This window comes from Lagenorhynchus albirostris, chromosome 9, assembly GCF_949774975.1.
Source record: "Lagenorhynchus albirostris chromosome 9, mLagAlb1.1, whole genome shotgun sequence".
Classification (NCBI taxonomy): domain Eukaryota; kingdom Metazoa; phylum Chordata; class Mammalia; order Artiodactyla; family Delphinidae; genus Lagenorhynchus; species Lagenorhynchus albirostris.
Window position 1 is genome coordinate 104,883,808 of NC_083103.1, and position 20,232 is coordinate 104,904,039.

Genomic DNA, 20,232 nt, shown 5'->3' on the forward strand with positions numbered 1-20,232 from the left:
TTCATATGGTTCAATCAGATGCTATTGCGTCTTATGTATAACAGGCTATGGGAACAGAGAGGAATGAGTGGTTAATTTATGTGTTGGATCGTTGTCAAAAGGCTTTACTGAGGAGATAACATTTAACCTTGGCCTGAAAGGGGGAACAAAATTTTGAAAATATTGTAAAAGGTGAGGTGAGAGGAAGTAAGTTGCATTTATGCCATAAATACTTATTGAGCATCTACTATGTGCAGGATGGTATCACACGCTTACGACACAGTGTTCAGCCTATACAGTTGAAAGTCTCTGTCTCCCTGGAATTTACATTCCAAAGAGGGATCCTGGGAATAAACACCTAATTAATTATTTAATTACAGTTCTGATTGGTGCTAAGAAGAAGCAAGTCTGCTAGGAGAGCAAGTTACAGGGGCCTGATCTGACCTGTGGATTCTCCAAGATAAAAAGGAATTAGCCAGAAAGAGATATGGGTGGAGGAGAGCATTCCAGACAGACAAACTGCATGTGCAAAGGCCCTGCAGCAGGCCTAGGGAGCAATGTTCCACCTCTCAGATTTTAATGATCCTAAGAGTATATGTCTCTATGATATGATCCCATTCCCAGGGGCTCTGACACTTGGTAAATACACAGGAGAAGACCTGGGTTCTAAGGTGTAGCCAAATCACCAACAAGGTGACTTGGGTGAAGATATCTTAGCCAGGAGCTATCTGTTTGGAAGGAAAATCAATTAATAAAATAAAAAATGAATGAAAATGAAAGCAAAGCAAATAATTAAGGAGACTGATTTTTTTCCCCAATTGTTCAAGTTTTCAACCTCCTTTTCAGATCCCTGCTGATCCTCCTTACGCCTGAAGCCCAGACAGCCTTAGAAGAAATAGGCTTAAAACCCGTTGGGAGGTTTAACCTGAAAGCGTGTCAGAGTCGCCCACCTGGGTGGGGCACAGGCTGATTTCCGTGCGCCCCTATTTGGACACGTGTGGACCACTTCTGGAAGGCTCAGGCCTCTGCCACAGGGTTTACCAACGGACTCCACATGGAGTGAATTCCCTCGGGGTCTGACCAGCTGAGGACACAGCTGAACCAGGCCTGGGCTGCTGGCAGAGGTGATGGGATGGAGAGGCCGGGGGGCTGATGCCACCTGACAGTCCTTCTGCATATTTCACAGCTTTTCTTCATGTTTGGCGTTGTTATTTTTGCAAATACGGTTTTTAAAAAGGAGGCTATTATTTTTTCATGTGCTTTAATATATGTTTGTGAAAATTTTTCATCTGCAGATTTAGTTCCTCGTGGACAATATCCAGCACAGAACTTAGAGGCAGAGACTCCTCAGACCAATTAGCCAAATCAGCCAATTCCTCTCAGAAAAACCCTGACTTCATTTTTGAACTCGAATAAGTTTCCTTGCATCCCTGTGACAACTGTCTCACTTCTGAATCCCGATTCTTGCAGAGAATCATAAGACCTTCATCTGACCTTGTCACCTGGGTGAAGTAAGGGGCCTCTACCTCCAGTATTTTCTAAGGACATTTCCCTCTGTCCCTGTCAGGGGCTCTCTGGAAGGAGAGGTCTGGTGCCCTGGAGGCTTTCACCCTTGTGAGCTTCAGGATGGGTGAGGGGTGTGCAGTTTTTTTATAAAGTGGGAGAAGGATGGCTGGGGTAAAAAATTGTTGAGAAATGTGAAGTACAGGTCTATTCTTAGGCAGAAAAAAATACAAATTTAAATCGAGCATCTGAAAATTAATTTCCTCAAGACTGTCAATGCCTGAAGAGCCCCTGGGAAAATGTTCTTGTACCCCTTTTGCAGAATACTGATTTAAAAACAACTCTTGTCGGCCAACTTGGTCCCTGAGCCCTCTGTTCATTTAGTGTTTAGAACGCGGCCACTCACCTCTCCCCAAAGTTTACTAAATCCACTTCTCTCCTTTTAGAAGAGTGTGCGCTTGGAGGACAGACCCTCCCGAGGTGAAGCTGCCCTGACGCCTGCAGGCTGCAGGCTCCTGTCCCACACAGATTCCCTGCCCTGAGCTTCTGAAGACGGGACCGGCCTCAGGTAAGTCCTGTGAGGAAGCTGGTGGGCTTACTGGAGCTCTAGTCTGTCTCCATGACAACAGAAAAAACGGTGTATTTTATAGAATCAATTTTGCTATGGCTAAAAGAACCTCAACCTGTCCAGCACTGATGTTTTAGGTCTGGAAACCGAAGCCAGAGATATGGGGGGTTGGTGTCCCCCAAATCTCACTGTTAGCAAGTGGCAGAACTGGGCTGGAAGTTGATTCCCCAAAACCAGGGCTACCCCGGGGAAATGAAACACTGGTTGATGTCACAAAGATACAACAAATGGGTTCACTGACCAGACCTTTCACATTTTCCTCGCTGCCCTGGTATCTTTTAGATACAGTTGTGATCTCTTTATCTTGGAAGCCAGATGGTCATGGACCTGCCCCGGATTTTAAGAGGAATCACAGCTAGAGGTGCCTGGAAGGGGTTTTTGGCTATGACTTTCCTAAGAATAAGTTTTTTAGAATTTCTATCACCTTCCAAGTGGCTGCACAGTCCCCAGGATTCCTGCTGGACTTGGGCTGCAGAGGAGCCTGAAACCGAAGTCCTTCAAATCATTCCAAATTGCAGGTCCTTCAAAATAAATGTCTTTTAAAACTTGAGCAACGTTTGCCTCATCTCTGGGGCTTTTCTCGTTTAATTCAGACTTGATGGCTTATTCCCACTTTGCACCTGCTGGAAATACCAGAGGATCAGCGGTCGGTCCAGCCATGACCAACCACCAGTTAAAGACCCCAGTCAGCTGCACTTGACTGAAACATTAGGTAGCCTTCCACGGTTCTGGGAGAGGCCAACATAAATCCCTGTGCTGAGTGGGACTCTGGAGATGGGGAGGAGCCCAGTCCTGTAGCCTCTTGGTTGGACCTCATCACCTCATCGTACCTCTGTCCAAAATGATCCTGAGCTGTAGCAGAAGTCAGCATATGATACATCTGAAGCTTAGTCTGTGGAGGGTGCAGATGAATCAAGTCTCTCGAGCTGGAAAAAATGAATTACTGGTGAATTCAGGAAGAATAGAGAGTTCATCAGTGTAATCAGAAACCGTTTTAGCATCCAAATTAGCAATCTCATTTCCTGAGTCCATTGGGTAATTACTTCTCTTCATTTTAGAAGTGCCTATAATAAACCCCTTAAAAAATAAATTCAAGTAACTTTGCAGAAAAATAAGAATCCAAATGGATATGAAACTTAATTATCTAGAGTCTAAAAATACTAGAATGAGTAAGGATGTTAGAGATGCTCTGTATTCAACTATACTTCAATACATTTTTTTTTTTTTGGCCATGCAGCACAGCACGTGGAACCTTAGATCCCTGACTAGGGATCGAACCTGTGCCCCCTGCATTGGAAGCGTGGCATCTTAGCCACTGGACTGCCAGGGAAGTCCCTCAAAAAATTTTTCAAAAATTAACACCCAAAAGAAATGCTCTGTAAAATGGAGATAATATACACACCACATAGAATTGGGCTGCACATGAATTGTCACAATGACCATGAGGTATTTGGCCAGAGTCTTGTTTATACAACTCTGATTTCATCTAATTCAGCCTGTCATTTTGTAGACGGAGGACCTGAGGCCTGGGGAAACTTCCTTGTCTATGTCAGAAAGCTGCTGTGAGCTGACCGGGTCCTGGGCTGACACCCAATTTAGAATCCCTTCTACTTTACATGCTTCCAACACCCAGAGCCAGCGTAAATCAGCACATTTTGACTTAACCCTTTAAACTCCAGAAAGCGCTGAGGGAGATAAGATTTCTCGAAGACTTCTGGTATGTGTGTCACAGAAGTGGCTTGAGGCTGCTGGACGACTCACATGGAAGCTTTGGTTTCCTCCTGAACCTTCTGCCTTCCTGTTGGTTACAAGCTGCTTTCACATCAGCCTGAGGCCTGATTGGGGAAGTGCTGGCTTAGGGGTATGACACATGCTTGAAACACGTTATCAGGGTCCTTCTGGAAGGAGAATTGGGAAGAAGGTGGTAAAGGCTTATAAGATGGGTGATGTTTTAAAAAAAGAAGCTATGGAGCCTTCTCTCTCTTACCCCAAGTTTCTAGAAATCTCACCTACAATGGATATTTATTTTGGCCTTTCTCAGAATCATTCAAGCCCATTTTATATCAGAATTTAGAGGAGCTGGCTAAGGGGAGAATATTAATTGTGAAAGCATGGGGATGACTGGCTGGGTCCATCCTGCTGGAATTTCCACCAGGGGCTCAGTAACTGACAAGCAGAGGTAGATCACTCAATTCATATGCTATTACAACTTTGCATAATAACACACAAATCTTACAAATTTTCTTTACCTTAAAGCCATTAAACACATTGATGATATAAATGTATTTTTCCTAAATATAATTAGAATACTTTATTACTAATATATTCCCCTAAATTCACTCCCTTAAAAGTGGTTCATCTTTCTCCCTGTTAATTGAATTTGACTATTTTCACAGCTTTATATCCTTTCTACTCTAGTTTATATTTAGCTGCTATTTAAAAAGTTCCTTTATTCCTGTATGTTAGTTATTTCTTCTTTCTTTCTTGTTTCCCCTAGTACTGTTTTAGATTTAAAAACATACATTTTGGGGGGATTGGAGAAGGAAGGCTGAAAAGTGTACTTGTTCAGCCAGACTTATCCAACCATGGGCATTTATTCTTCACAGCGTTCCATCCTGTCTTTTGAGATGTGTGTGTGTGTGTGTGTGTGTGTGTGTGTGTGTGTGTGTGTGTGTGTGTCTATGGTCTATATCTATGTATAGGAAAGCTGTGATACATCAGCTTTTTTAAAAAGATGGATAAATTGTGTGTATTTATAATTTTGCATTCTGCTTTTGTTTTTCGACTGTCAGCTGAGGCCTCCCTGCCTCTTTTGAGATTGGGCACAATGAGCAGGAACTTCCCAACCCCATTGCCTATGGATTTCCAAAGTTCTCCCCAACATCTCTCTGAACTTCTGGGGAGCGGGCAGAGTGGAGTTTGTGCTGTTAAGGCCTCTTCTGCTTCTGGGAATTCCCTGGTGGTCCCGTGGTTAGGACTCAGCGCTTTCACTGCTGTGGGTTCTGGTTCAATCCCTGGTCAGGGAACTAAGATCCCACAATCCATGTGGCAAGGCCAAAAGGAAAAAAAAAAGGCCTCTTATGCTTCTTGGCTACTCCTTTCATTCCTGTAACTTTGTCTCCATTTACAGCCCATAAAACGCTGTCTGTTCTATGATCAAATAGACCAAAACCTCCAGTTATAAAGGTAAGCAGGGAAGACGCGCTAAGAGTGCATCCATGTTGAAATGAGTCCCCAGCAGCGATCAGAGCTTCCCAGCATTGTGCTGTTGATATTGAGTCACGTGGGCGAGAAAAAAAAATGTTCCTACCATTTATTGAAACTGTGTGTACTTACTGAGCTCCTGCCAGCCACTCTAGCTAGGTATCATAGAAAGCCCAGAGACCCCCTAGAGGACTGTGAGCAGCAAATATTTTGAGGCAAAATGTTGAACTAAAACAAGGGGTGCGCAGACCATCAAGATGGGAAACTGAACCCCTGTGGCTCAGTTTCTTTCCTGTCCTAAAACTGACAGGAAAGGTGTACTATCACCAACTACGAAAATTCCTAACAGGACTGCAAATTAAAGAGATGACTTCGGTTAACAAGAAATTATTAGGAATTTCTAAAAGACATTTGATAGAGAGAAGCAAAGTAAAGTGAGAGCCAGACCCCCCAACATTCCGAGGAGTGGTCTCCAACCAAGTAAAGATGGTACCGGCAGTAGAAGTGGCAGCCAGCACAAGGAGTGGGTCCTGAGCCCCCATCTGGCGACTGCAGATTTTATATCCACGGGTGTGTGTGAATGCGCCAGGAGGGGTCTGGGATTGGGTGGGCTTGTCAAGTGGGATTTAAGCTATACCTTCCTTTTAAGAAATGTTTATTTTACGTTGCAAACTTAAACATATAATTGCTCATTTTAAGGGGGAAATTTTCTCTGGGTTTTTAAAAAAGAAGCAGTCACATTCAGTTAAAGGGATTCAGGACAAGCTTCACGCTGGAGGCAGGATTCTCCCTACGACTTGAAGCAGAGATGACAGAAAGAGGATGCAGGAGCTGGTGGAGAGTGATGAGCTCGTTAGGATGTGGTGAGCAAGCCGGGAGCTAGTTGTGTGAGGGGGCAGGGCTGCAACGGAGGCTGAGGAGGGCTTGGGGGCCAGATTTGGTCATGTTTATTGTACTCTGTGCACAAAGCAGAGTGGGAGATTTTTGAGCAGGGCAGTTACAATGTATGACTTCTACTGTGGCACAGGTGTGTGTCCCAGGTGGGTGCGAACCGAAGCAAAACTCTAACTGGGAGCTAGTAAAAGGCTAATGCGGACAATTGGCTCAAATTCCCTAATGCCTCGCTCCCCACAGTGCCAACAGGAATAGGGAAGGAGGAGAGGCATTTGCAGTCGACTCTGATAGTATTTGCCCAGGGATGGAGGAAGAGAGCAGAGAATGGAGAGAGGAAGGAGGGAGACACACAGCATGGTCCAATCCTGCAGTTGCATCTGGGAGGTGAAGGCAGACATGTCCCTGAATTTAATTACCGGACAGTGGGAGGTGACCTGTGACAGAGCAATTCCAGCAGGTGGTGGGGGTCAGGGTGCAGAGCTGGGGGAAGAGTGGGTGCTGTGAGGGCTCCTCGGGTGGTTGCACTGTTTAGCACCTTGGTAGTGATGGGAAGGGGAGAGAGGCCACTAGAGAGGAAAGCTGGTTTAGGAATAATCTCCTTTCTGAAAGACCCTTGACCTAACCCACTCTTCTAGCTTTCTTCTTGTCTCACTGTCCACGCCACTGTTTTCAGAAAAGATCGAAGGCTGGGAGAGGCAGTTGGAGGGTTGGAGTGACATTGTACATGTTCCCAAATCTGACTCCCTAGGTTACAATCTGCTCCTTGAACAACTGTCAGCCGCGATGGGACCAGAGATGCCGAGATGATGGGATGGACGGGATGGGATTCTGCATTCTCAGACTTCCTCCTTCCTCCTCCCCAGGACCCCTGCTCTGAAAAATCATCCTTGGCATCACGTACAGTGAGTCAGCTGTTTAGCGTACAAAACTACTTCAGAGCTTGAAAGTCAAATAAAATAAAAGGTTGGGTTGAGAGTTTAACGTGGGGGAGCTCGGACTTGAGATTTCTCTCTCCAATTTACTACAACATCCAGACTAGAGTCCAGGCCCCGGGAGCTAATCACCATAATGAGAGGCACTCAGCTGTTTGGTTTCTGAATAGCGTTTAACAGGGCAGCAAATTTGGAAAGCATCACGTTTTTCTTTAGGGAGTGATAAAATGACCTACTTGTTATGAGTGGATTAATGAGTACAGACTAGCTGGTAGACTCGTACAAGCAGGACACATTTTATAATAGGATGAATGTCTACACGCAGGTCTAGCGGCATCACAGGAAGAAGCAGAGGCATCCAAATGTTAGATTTTATAAAGCAGGAAGCCGGAGGTCACTCACGGCATTTGATTGGGAACCAAAGCAGCCCACATAATGTGGCCTTGATGCCAGGTGGAACTGAAGGTTGATTTCACCACCTTCAGGACCTTCAGTCACCTTCCCGCCAAAAACCCCCAAAGAAAGGAGGCAGGTGAGAACAGTTGGGCAGCACCCTCCTCTCCAGTCAGTGTTTGGGGAAGATGTGAGCACAGAGACCAGGCTCTCTCTGGAGGTCTCTCCATCCCTCCTATAAGATGTGGGTCATAAAAGCCTGAGCTCCCTGTAGAGTGGATTTGTTTGTTTTGTTTTGGGGCCAACAGTAAGAAATACTGACATACAAATTGTACGAGGCAGAGAAGGCAGAGGAGATTCCCCACCTTCCTCTCCCCAGCCCTGCCGCCCTGTCTCCGGCTGGCAGCCTCCATGGCTTAACTCAGCGGAACCCTGCTGCTACAGCAGTTTGAGAAACACAGCCCGCAGGGTCGGCCCCTGAGAGACGGAGCAGATGGGGTGTGAGGAACAATGCGTGAGTCGACAAGCAGGCCCAGGACCGGCCCAAAGGTGCACTGCCGCGTTATTTAAGCTCATTTAGCATGGTTTAGCTACTTTGAGTTTTCGACAGGGTCTCACCCTGCCTTTCATTTCCTCCCCCACTAGGGCTCTTCCCTCCTTTGCCGTGTTTTCCTTCTACTTCTGATCCTTTCAAGATTTCTTGGTTATGAAGAAGCAAAACCGTTGTCTTCTGGGACACAGGCTCATTTCCCAATTTCTGGGGAAAGCACTTCGTGGGAAACTAACGAATGGATAGAGGCTGGTTGTGAGGCAGACAGGGCGAAAGAGCCCGTGTTGGCATCAGCGCAGGTCGGGCTGATGCAGAGGTGGACGAGGAGATGCCTGCGGAGGGGAGGGTTAGCAGAGGAGACCTAATCAAAGCTGTGAAGGAGACGGGACTTGTCTCCCATCGGCCTTTCCTTTTTAGGAACCAGTGCTTCTTTGCTGTTCTCTTGTCCCACTGCCCTCAACCCTCTTAAACAGAAGCCCAGAGCTAAACCCAAGCAGGCTTGCAAACAAACACAAACAAACCTCTGCTTTGAGCTGAGACGAGACCATTGGTGCCAAACCTTGAATTCGGTTCCCATTCCTCTCGCAGGGGATTTGCATTGACTGTTTCATCCCAGATTATGAAATGAAATGCCTTGTACACTGTTAAAGAAATATGAGGTGTGGGGAGTCTGTTTCACCCCTTAAAGCATGTAAGATGCTTGTGTGCAGAGCAGGTTCTGGTCGGGGATGTGAGCAACTGAGAGGGGCAGGCGGCAGGAGGGAGGCGATGCTGACCGTCCTGGGAGCAGGAATCAGGCTGCGCTCTGGACAAAGCATCCTTCTCTCTGGCCTCTTGGGTTGTAAGTCAGAGGTCTCCTGGGCTCTGAAAAACTAGGTGGAGTAGGATTTCTGTGTCAGATAAGAAAATGAGGTGATTAAAGCCTTAGTGAGCCTCTGATGAGGTTGGAGTGGAGCTAGAAACCGTGCCACCCAGAGCGCCTGGTGGGTTGAGTTTGTCCTGCACACCAGAGTGGGCATGAGAGCCAAGGAGGGCAGAGGGGAAAAATAAAGGAGCTGAGTGATAAGGTTATGTAAAGAAAAACAGAAGAGAAAAACATGGCCTAATCAAAAAGAACCCACTTACATTTTGATTTCTTGTAATATACTTCCTGCTCCACAGTGAGAAGTCCCATCCTCCCGCGTGCTATGTGATACCAGGCAGGGCGAAATCCCTGAGCCCTGGTCGGAACAGCTCTCAGAAAAACATCTGCGTGGATTTGCTGGCTTTCCTTAAACAAGGGCCAGCTCAGCTCCTCCAGGGCCGTGTGCAGCAAAGCTGATGACAGGCTCTGCAAGGAAAATACAAGAAGTTCTCCCTCTGTTACAAGGGGCTCTGTCCTTCCAGACCAGGCTGCAGAGCATCCTCTGGGGGTAACGGCAGTTCAGGTGAGGAGTGAGGAGCTTGAGTGGTGAAGACCTTAAACCAGACCTTGGTTTAAGCACCCAGGTCCTGCCCCACCCCCAGATGATAGGGCCCAGGAGGTTCTTGCTACAGGAAGTGGCTATGGAGGCCGGGCAGGGGGAGAAAAGGCGGGTTGGGAGAGTGGGGTAGGGGGGTGTTGAGTGAGACCTGCTGCCTGGGTCATCGTTGGAGCAAGGAACAAATTCTGCTCAAGTTATGCGATAAACCAATCGATTTCTATCTTGGGAAGTGAGAACTCGAGGGTGTGCCTGTCAGGCCCAGACTCTGCCCTGAACCTCAGTGGGCAACGCCCCCCATCTCAGGTGTGGCCGTGCTGAGTCCTAGAGCTTGTACAGATGGGAGGCCTTGCTGGGCTACATCCACACCTCAGCCCCAGAGGTGACCTGAGCATGCAGTTGAAGTCCACTAATATGATCTTGTAAAAAAGATTTCCACTGCGAGGTGAGGCTCAACTGCTGTGGCTTCTTGAGACCACTTTCTTCCGTGTATGTGTCCAGCTCGCTCTCATATCTGTATCGGCTTCTAAAATGCTTTCTCTGCTTTAACACCTTGAGCACTTTTTTTTTTTTTTTTTTTTTTTTTTAGGTAAGAAGTGGATTTATTTAGAGAGAAACACACTCTACAGACAGAGTGTGGGCCATCTCAGAAGTCAAGAGGCCCCAGGGTACAGGGTGGTTAGTTTTTAATGGACTGGGTAATTTCTTTTTTTTTTTTAACTTCCTAAATTTTATTTATTTATTTTTTATACAGCAGGTTCTTATTAGTTATGTATTTTATACATATTAGTGTATATATGTCCATCCCAATCTCCCAGTTCATCCCACCACCACCACCTACCCCCTACTTTCCCCCCCTTGGTGTCCATACGTTTGTTCTCACAAATGTATGGACACAGATGGAGAGAACAAACGTTTGAACATTTTCTTAACTGTGACAAGTCTGAGTAGCTGGAGCAGAAGGACTGTGGAACCCTCTAGATGATCCTCTCCAATCAGTGGTGCTTCCCAGAGGACCGCCATCTTGGTGGCCTGGAGCCCTAAACCTCAGCCCAGTCCACTTTGTCTTGAGAGCCCATGGAGCAAGCTTCTTCCCTTGGCCTGACATTATCCTCCCGATGGCGGTGAGCAAGTGGGTGTGACATTCAGAGGGCCTAGATATTTGTAATCTTGACCTAACTGGCCTTGATATGACTTAGCCGCTCGTGCTTTGGAACGAAAGTGGTCCTGGTGAGACAGCCGGGGGTGGAGACGGGAGCGATACTCTGAGCACTTGTCCGGTTCTGTATCTCTTGCTGGCTTAGGTGCCGGTGGATCCCAGGAACTGCTCTCTCACGCTTCCTCCTAATCCCATTTTTGAGGAACACACAAAAATGTTGGCCATGTGATTCAGCATACAAATCACATCTTAGGTAATAATTCTAGGACTATGACTAGAAAACTAGTGATAACAAAGAAATGCCTATTAAGCATTAACGATAGATCTTAGACGTGGCCATGAGAGGGGCTTCATCCATTGCCCTGTTTCCACCTGTCCTAAGATTTCCAGAGAGAGAGAGACAGTGATTAGAAGTAATTAAGTGAAGGATCTACTTTTCTATAATTGGTTAGACCTTAAAGGAAGGATTTATGTTCATATGAATTGTGCAGAAAGGAATTTTAACAAATAGAGAGGCAGTGGGAGACAACATAGACTGAGAACATAATTCAGAGAAGGAAAAGCTTTCCAGGAAGGACTCACATACACTGCAAACTCTCCAGTCACAAGACAGTCCTCTGTGTACTGGAGTGCCCTAGTGAGTGCATTGGATGCATTTATTCATACAGTTAGTAACTAGTCCATAGCTTGTCCTCCCATGGCTAGTAACAGACCTGAACTGCCCTGAAGCCACACCTTGCTGGATCTCCAGGGTTCCTCAGCCTCAGCGCAGTGACATTTCAGGCTGGATCGTTTACTGTTGGGGGAAGGGTGTCCTATGCATCGCAGGATGTTCAGCAGCGTCCCTGCCCCTACCCACTAGATGCCTCTGGCACCCCTCTCCCACTCACACAACCAAAAAGGTTTCCCGACCTTGCCCCATTGTTCCCAGGGGACGAAATCCCGCCTTCCCCCATGGTGAGAACCAATGAGGTAGAGGAATGACATCTTTTTTCTCCAATGTTTCCCAACAATTAAGTTCGCTCTTTGGGGAGCCCAGAGGGACAGAAGGCATCATTCCGCATAATGCCGATCCCCAGCAGGCCGACAGAGTGGAGGAGTGCGGACCACATGTGTGCCCTGAGTTAAGGATTCCCATCTGGGGGTGGAGGTGTGAAAGGTCACCGTGACAGCAGTCACTCCCACTCCCACCCCCAGCTCCTGGGTTTCCCATGAACAAACCCCACCAAGTGCTGAGTGAGCCAGATCCTGCTGAGGCTGTGAGAAAACAGGCGTTCTGGATTCAGAACATTAAAACAACTCTTTGGCAACAGGCAATGACTAGAGCAGAGATGAATAATGACATGTCTCCCTAGAAGAATCCCTCTTATTTTCATAGGAATGATATCTTTGTGTGCAGAGGCACGGGGGAGAATGCTGTCTATACACAAAATGCTCCCCAAACATGTGACGTTATCCCAAAAACTCCGAAGCGGAGGATATAACTTCAAAAACAAACCAAAAAAAAAAAAAATGCGAAACCCTCTTGGCTCTGTAGACAGAGCTGATACTTCCTCTATATTGAAAAAACAATGCTTCTGTGGTCAGTCACAGCTGAATGCTGTTGGGTGAGGTAACCCTGGGGTTTCCATGGAGACGTGTTTTCCAGTGATGCCTGCATCAGGACACTTCACTGTGCTGCTTCTCATCTGCAGCTGAGCCCCTGGATGCTGAGGGAAGAAAGTCATGCCCCAAACTGAGACACACCCCAAAAGGGAAAAAAGCCATGGCACCAGGGAGACTTTCCAAACCCTTTCTATCGGCGGACCTCAGAGTCCCCTTTGTGCATAAGGAGACCCATCTGGGGACAGCAGTGGTTTCTGAGCCTGCAGTGAAGGTGAGAGAGAGACGGGGTAGAGTGGAACGTGCGTGAAGACCAGGCATAGGAGACTGACTCCTCCCACTGGTGCTCAAGTCCAAAGAGGCGTCTGCTTTGAACTCTCCCTTTGAAGTGGGAGCTGGCCCTTGCTGCCAGCATTCTGGGTTCTCAAAAGAGGAGACATTTCTGTTGCCACAAATAGATTAGAAAAGGCTTTTGACAGTAACATTTGGCTGGATTCAGGGACTCTGAATTCTCCTGGAATAAGATTCATGAGCAGTCAGGCCGTGATGCTAACCCATGAATGTCACGCACTTTATGGTGGGACTCAGCATGGCTGTTTTTCACAAGGAGCAATATTTATGTGACCCAGACAGGTGCCTACACAGCTTGAGATGCAACTCAGGCTCCCGTTCCTAATGGCTTTCTCTCTAAGGACCGACTCGTGTCCAGAAGAGGCTGGATCAGTCTCTGACAAGTGATGTCTCATCACTTGTTGATGTATCTGTTTCCAATAAGCCAAGTTTTATAGTCTGTTAGTGGACTGACTGCAGAGTTATAAAAAGTTGATCTCATAAAAGAGAAACATGAGTGGTTGACACATCACATTGTATCTGTGTCACTCTGTGCTCTGGCAGCTGCACTGGCCCTCATTTATAGCAAAGGAGGTGACATAAAAGCAGAATAATCGGATTTCAAGTATAATGGGGATTTCTCTACCCCATGGGGCTCTGAAGGGTGAGGACTATTGTGGGACTTCTGGTTTCCAAGGAAATATATTTTCCGTGCCACTGCTGAGATGTACTCAGTAAATTCCAAAAGGAATAAGGCAGAGTGGAATGGCTTCTAGCTTCTTTAGAGTGAGAACTGATCAATTTTTTGAAAGAAATAAAAACTAAAGAAATAAAGACTACAGACTAACATTCTTGAGGCTTTCAAGACTTTACCTAATCAAAGAATCTTTCTGAAAATATCATGGCGTCAGTTTTCACTTCTGGTACGTCTAGTTGCTGGGAGAGGTAGAGAAACAGTAGCTCCTTAAGAACAACTCCAGTCCTGAATATCCGCCCTGCTTTGCAACCTGACCAAGACATGCTTCTATCCCGGTTGCCCTGCCTTGTTTCAAAATTTTATTCCAACCAGTGTTCTAAACAGGGATGCAAGGAGAGGACCACCCATCGTGTGACGCAAGACAGACCACCCATCATCACCTGATGCAGAGACAGAATCATGACGCAGAGAAAGAGAATTACTTGTAAACCTATACGTGGATGGGAAGGTCATCAAGACCCGAGGCTACTCCAGGGACTAGTCTTCCCTCGTTGTGTCAGTTTTTATCTTCATAAAACTCTGTCTCCTGTCTCTACCAGCTGGCTTCCTCACCCTTAGCTCCCACGTGGCAATTTGAACCCAGCTTTGGATGCCCCAGCTTTGACTCAACCTCAATGTGCCCTTCATTTGACCTCGGCCACTGATGCCTCAGTCCCCCAACTCACCTTTTCCGGCCAACATAGAGCTTTGGCAGCCTGTAGACTGGCTGCCCCAGGTCCTTTGCTTGCTCCTTGGGCTCCAGGAACAAGAGAATTGTGCTGCCACGGCTGCCAGGCATGTGGTAGAGCATGTTCTCTGAGAGGGGCTGTGCCCTGCAAGTAGAGATCAACCTCTTAATAGGCCATTGGCCGCCATCCCAGATCTGAAAGACATCACTCCATCCCTCCATGATTCAGCTCCAGCTTACTTTTCTGACCTTCCTTCTAGCCCAAATGAAGCACTTGCTGGTCCTTGAGGACCTATTACAGACCAGGGTTCTTGGCCTCCTTAATCAATAGAAATTGATCAGAGGCCAGACAAGAAATTCAGGCAAGGCTTTATTGGGGGCTCCTGCTACAGCAGGCGGGAGCGAGAAAACAAGTAACAGGTTCCCGTGTTTGCTTCCTAAGTGCGGGGGCGAGCTGCTTCCTTACATGGGGTGAGGGTAGGGGCAGGTCCAGGGGTTGGGCTGGAGGGGCGGCTTAGGAGGTCTGCCCACCCCTTAGGTGGTGTTGAGGGCAGGGGCATGCGCAGTGCCCTGCTTTTGCTCCCGGCTCTTCAGAAGCGGCAGCTGGGTTTTTGGTCTCTTTGTATCTTATTGTTCATAATTTACCCCAGCTGCTCATGCATGCAGTTATTTTTAGTCCCTTATAAGTTTCTTTGTATCCTGTTGCTCAAGGAGACGTGTTCCCAGGTGCAAGCCCCACAGCAAAGGGTGCCAGGTCCCAGCCTGTCTCAGACCCTCAGCTCTTGCGACTCTGTGGATTTTCTCCACATATGGGAACCCTGCCACAATCCCCAGCCCCAGCCATTTTCAAGGCTCATTCTTTCTGTAACGCTTTCTCTGATCCTGCCTGATTGGGAAAAAAACAAAAAACAAAAAACTGCAGTCCCCTCTGACCCCGCTACGCATGTCTCATCGCAATGCGCTATTGCCACGTCCCAGCAGAAGGGGGGCCGGTCTCTCTACCCCTTGAATCTTGGGCTTGTTTTGGCCAATGGAATATTAGCAGACATGACATATGGAGGGGCTGGAAAAGTGCTTGTGTATCAGGGCTTCTCCTCTCTCTTGCTGCTAGGGACCTTTTTTCCACCAGGAGAGTGAGGCTGGACCACATTTGGAGGACAAGAGGTCCCCTCCATCCCAGCCATCCCAGATGGGTGAGCAAAGCCCTCCTAGATCACCTGGCACTGCTGAGCCAGCCCCAAACAGAAGAACCGGCTGGCCCGTTGCAGAATCGTGAGAGGCAACAGGTAGGTGTCCTCTGAGTCACTGAATTTTGGAGCGGTTCATTATGCAGCAAAACCAAACTGATGTCCCATCCCTTTGCATCCTCCACATTGGAATCGCTCTCCTTTTTTGAAGCCCCATAGTATTTTGTCAGTATCTTTTATTGGACATTGGTCACTTTCTACATTTTCTCATCATCATTTATGGAAACACTTAACATCAGTGAGAGAATAAATTACTTGAGGGCTGAATTCATGCTTGATTCATTTTTGTATTTCACCCAGCTTCCACTCCCACAGCATCTAACTAACCCTGACATGGAGCAAATGACCAGCAGTGTTTGTAGGGTGAATCGGTGAAGGAGGGGCAGCGTGGAGCCATGAGTGAGGACACAGATTTTAGAATTCCTGGGTGAAAACCCCAGCTCTGCTACTTACTGACGGAGTCTCCCTAGGAAAGTTGTTAAGTCATTTTATTTTGCCTCGGTTTCTTCATCTATAAAAGGGGGGAAATAGCAGAATCTACATCATGAGGTTGTTATAAGGATTAAATGAATTGGCAGTTGTTGTTTGTGGAATAAATAAATGAGAGGCGCCCACTGCTGCCTCTAGTCCGTCCAGCCAAGGCCACACTCAGCGGCAGCTCCATTCTCCACGTCCGCCAAAGGTCCTCTTTTTTTAAAATATTAAACAATCAATCAATTAATTGATCTTTAAAACGAGATATAATTGACATATAATATTATATAAGTTGAAGGTATACAACATGTTGGTTTGATGTATTTATATGTTGAGACATGATTATCACCACAGTGTGATATGTTTCATGTTTGCATCTTAAAATTAGGTAAATGACCTCATCTTTCAAGCTCGAATTCATTTTTAGTTTTAATTTGATTTTATACAATGTATAGACAGTTCCCTGTTCTCTGCGTTTAGAAGTATAAACAATATAAATCTGTTAATTCTGTACATAATATTTGTAATTATGATGTAACTCTATCCTATCCTTAAAACATTTAAAATAAACCCTTTAGGGCTTCCCTGGTGGCGCAGTGGTTGGGAGTCCGCCTGCCGAAGCAGAGACCACGGGTTCGTGCCCTGGTCCGGGAAGATCCCACGTGCCACGGAGAGGCTGGGCCCGTGAGCCATGACCGCTGAGCCTGCGCGTCCGGAGCCTGTGCTCCGCAACGGGAGAGGCCACAACAGTGAGAGGCCCGCGTACCGCAAATAAATAAATAAATAAAAATAAAATAAACCCTTTATGTGCAAAAAAAAAAGTCTTGAGCCTCGTCTACTGAGTAACAGAATCTGACAGTCAACTGGTCCAATGAGCCAGCGTAAATAGAGATGGCTGGCCTCTGCCCGGGCTCCCCCGCTGCTTTGGAGCAGAGGGAAATTGAAAAGGAGATCGTTGTTAAAAGCATGGTCTTTGGAGCCATTTGGACCACGATGTGCTTCCCTGCTTTATCAGGCACTGCTCAGGGGAGCCTGGGAAGACGACCCATCTCTCTGAGTCCCCATTTCTTCACCTCCATTGGACACGCAGCCTTCACCCCTCCTCCACGCCCTTCTGTTGTTACTGCTACTTCTGTCTCTGCTACAGTGGCTGTGCCATCTTGCCTGAAGGAGATGCTCATGCCAGGGATATCTGCCAAAGGCCCCATTTTAATTCAACCAATTAAGGACTGCCTGGAAATACCCTCTTCATGTCCTGTAACCCGTTTTGCAAGGGCTGTTGAGTTCTGCCTCCATATATGGTGGCCATTTGCACAGCTGTGAAACACCTCCTCCAACAAGTACCACTTGTTACTCCACAGTGGTAACAAGCTGTGAGCCTGGACTGGCCAGACCAAATGCCACAGGGAATAGAAGAGAGAGTGGTGTTGGAGAATGCGGCTGCACTGGACTCTTGATTTCACCTTCCAAATATCTTTTCAATCTGTCCATTCCCACAGCTGCCGCCCTAAGCCAGGCTCCTATCCTGTCTTACCTAGACAGCTGCAAATGGCTCCGTCTTACTTGAGATACCCCGAGAAAGCAGAGCCTAAAAGGACTTCTTTGCAGATTGCTTATTTAGGAGTAATCCCAGGAATCAGCAGTGAGGGACAGGCAGAGTGGGAGATGAAGGAACGTCTATATAAGAGTGCGTAAGTGAGGTCGCAGTCGTGGGACCTAAACCCAACCTGGGACCTGAAGAGTGGGTCCTGATTGCCCATGAGGAGTGTTTATCCAACGGCTCCCATTCTCCACTGGCTGAGGGTTGCTCCTGGAAGCACAAATTCTCCTGCACATTCAGATCATTCCTACATGTGCACCAACAGCTTCCCTGGCACCGGTGTCACTGGAGAGGCCCCAGGGAAGGCGGCATTTGAGGTGAAGCCCACCTGGGAGAGTCCACCATGGCCGTGGCCATGGCTGAATTCAAAGGGGGTGCTGAACAGGTGTGGGGCAAGGCAGCTAAGGTTTCCTGTACAATCTCCTAACTGTACAGTCTCTTCCTGTACAATCTCTACCCTTATCAGTGCTCGCTCTTCTCTACACAGGAGCTACAGTGATTATGTTTTCAAAACGTTAAATGGATCTGTCACATATACCCTCTGAAACCCCAGGGCTTAAATCAGTGCTATGGATAAAGATCTCAATCCTAAGATGGCCTAGGGAGCCCTGCCCACCTCTGCCCACTGCTCCTGCCCACCTCTGCCCACTGCTCCTGCCCACCCCCACCTCACTCTCCGGGAATGAGCCACCCTACCTCCTTGCCATCTTGTCCAAAGTGCTGTGCCCACTCTGACCACAGGGCCTTTGCACATGCTGTTCCTTCTTTCACTAGCACACCCCTGTTTGTCCTTTACCTCTCAGCTCAAGCGTTGTTTCTACAGAGGAGCCTTTTGAACCCCATCTCTGGGATGGGCCAGGGTCCTTTGTCAAGCCTGTTGGAGGACCCGACAGTCTCCTTTTAGAGGATCTGGTGGCAGCATTTACCTGAGTGGGGGCAGGGGGACGGTAGCTGGAGGGGAAGTCTGGGAGAACAACTGACTTCTCGCTGCATAGCCTTTGGGACCTTTGGAAATTTATACCCTGTTCTCATGTTGCCAACTAAACTATTAGGTAATTAAACCTAAATCAGAGCAATAAGACAACTGCAAAAATCCTAATTGGGGGCTTCCCTGGTGGTGCAGTGGTTGAGAGTCTGCCTGCCGATGCAGGGGACGCGGGTTTGTGCCCCGGCCCGGGAGGATCCCACATGCCACGGAGCGGCTGGGCCCGTGAGCCATGGCCGCTGAGCCTGCGCGTCCGGAGCCTGTGCTCCGCAACGGGAGAGGCCACAACAGTGAGAGGCCCGCGTACCGCAAAAAAAAAAAAAAAAAAAATCCTAATTGGCCAACTGGTCGTTCTGGTTTCTGTGTCTGGATGGCTGCTCCTTAGGGACCCTGCCTGTCCCAGGGCCTCCTCGTCCCCTGAGCCCACTCACGGCCAAGCTGCATCTGAATGCTGCGGGACATGTCTTACTCTCTTCCGGAGATGAGATGGGTCGGGAGAATGTATCTTCCTGGTTCCTTGAGTGTATGTTTTGCCCTTTATTCAAGATTTGTGCTCCCGCCACTTCCTGAAGGGCTTATGCTGGCTGAGAGCCTGGGATGCCGTGTGGAGAGCATCACATTTCTAGGACTCTCTCCGAGAAGCAGATGGAGATGTTTCAGTCACCTGATTTGAACAGATCACAAAACTTAGGCAATAAGTTTGACTTTTAAACTCTCTGGCAACCAAGCCGAAAAAAGGGGAGCAAAGTTCTTGGCTTTGGAAAAATTTCATCCAGGAAATGTGTCTGAGTTTCAGAGGTTCAGGAAGAGCTGCTAATTTTTAAACTTTCTCTCCAAAGACTCAGACTGCCTTCCCTAAGCACAGTCCCTTCCTTCTTCTGTCTAACGGCTTGATTGATGTATAGTTGATACACAATAAACTGCACGTGTTAATGAATACAGTTTGATGAGTTTGGACACATGTGAACACCTGTGAGGCCATCACCGTTTTCAGAGTAATCCACATAGCATCACCTCCGCAGGTGTCCTTCTTTGATGTCCCGTTTGATGGTTGTGTAATGTAGTGACAACACTTAATGTGAGACCTACTCTCTTAACAAATTTTTAAGTATACAACACAGTATTGTTGACTATAAGCCCTACACGGTACAGCAGATCTCCAGAACTAATTCATCTTGTGTAACTAAAAGTTTATACCAGTTGGGCAGCCACTCCCCACTTCGCCCCGCCCCCCTGCCCAGTAACCACTGTTCTACCCTCTGCTTCTACATCTATTTGAGATTCCTCATATAAGGGGCATCACGCGGTACATGCCCTTCTGTGTTTGGCTTTTTTCACCGAGCACACTATCCTCTAGGTTCAACCATGTCGCAAATGGCACTCAGTGTCCATCAACAGATGGGTGGGTGAAGAAAACATGAAATGTACATACAGGGGAATATTACTCAGCCTTTAAAAAGAAGGGAAGCAGGACTTACCTGGTGGTCCAGTGGTTAAGATGCCATGCCTCCACTGCAGGGGGCACAGGTTCGATCCCTGGTTGGGGAACTAAGATCCCACGTGCCGCGCGGTGTGGCCAAAAAAGAAAAGAAAGAGAAAATAAGAAAAAAGAAGGGAAGCAGTCCCTCTCTTCTTCATTCATCCTTTTTTAAACATTTAATTTAATTTTTATTTTATATTGTAGTATAGTTGATCTTCATGAATCCGTGTTTTTAAGCTCTCACCCCTCAAAACATGCCTCCCCTGACTCTCCTGTGCCTCGGTTCTCTCTCCCCCTTGTCCTCTCCCCACTCTTGCTTCTCCCCCTTGTCTCCCCACCCCCTAACCCCCTAACTCTGTCTCCCTGCCCTTTCACACACCCATCCACA

At 47.3% G+C, this 20,232-nt stretch overlaps 3 long non-coding RNA genes across 4 annotated transcripts; 2 read left to right on the forward strand and 1 right to left on the reverse strand.

Annotated features, from left to right (window-relative positions):
- Window positions 1-743: 743 nt before the first annotated feature.
- LOC132526450 (uncharacterized) lies at window positions 744-5,881 on the forward strand. Its single transcript, XR_009542580.1, has 4 exons — window positions 744-1,103; window positions 1,275-1,490; window positions 1,929-2,050; window positions 5,241-5,881. It is a non-coding gene; the product is annotated as an uncharacterized LOC132526450 (long non-coding RNA).
- LOC132526449 (uncharacterized) lies at window positions 2,783-19,927 on the reverse strand. The gene is made up of 5 exons (XR_009542579.1): window positions 19,843-19,927; window positions 14,057-14,203; window positions 8,605-9,413; window positions 3,872-4,008; window positions 2,783-3,036 (listed from the first exon to the last, which is right to left on the reverse strand). It is a non-coding gene; the product is annotated as an uncharacterized LOC132526449 (long non-coding RNA).
- On the forward strand, window positions 6,076-16,573 carry LOC132526448 (uncharacterized). Of its 2 annotated transcripts, none has more exons than XR_009542577.1 (5): window positions 6,076-6,177; window positions 6,957-7,110; window positions 9,245-9,510; window positions 15,188-15,344; window positions 16,358-16,573. It is a non-coding gene; the product is annotated as an uncharacterized LOC132526448 (long non-coding RNA). The 2 variants fall into 2 exon arrangements; XR_009542578.1 differs by lacking the exon at window positions 6,076-6,177 and adding an exon at window positions 6,463-6,592.
- Window positions 19,928-20,232: the final 305 nt, after the last annotated feature.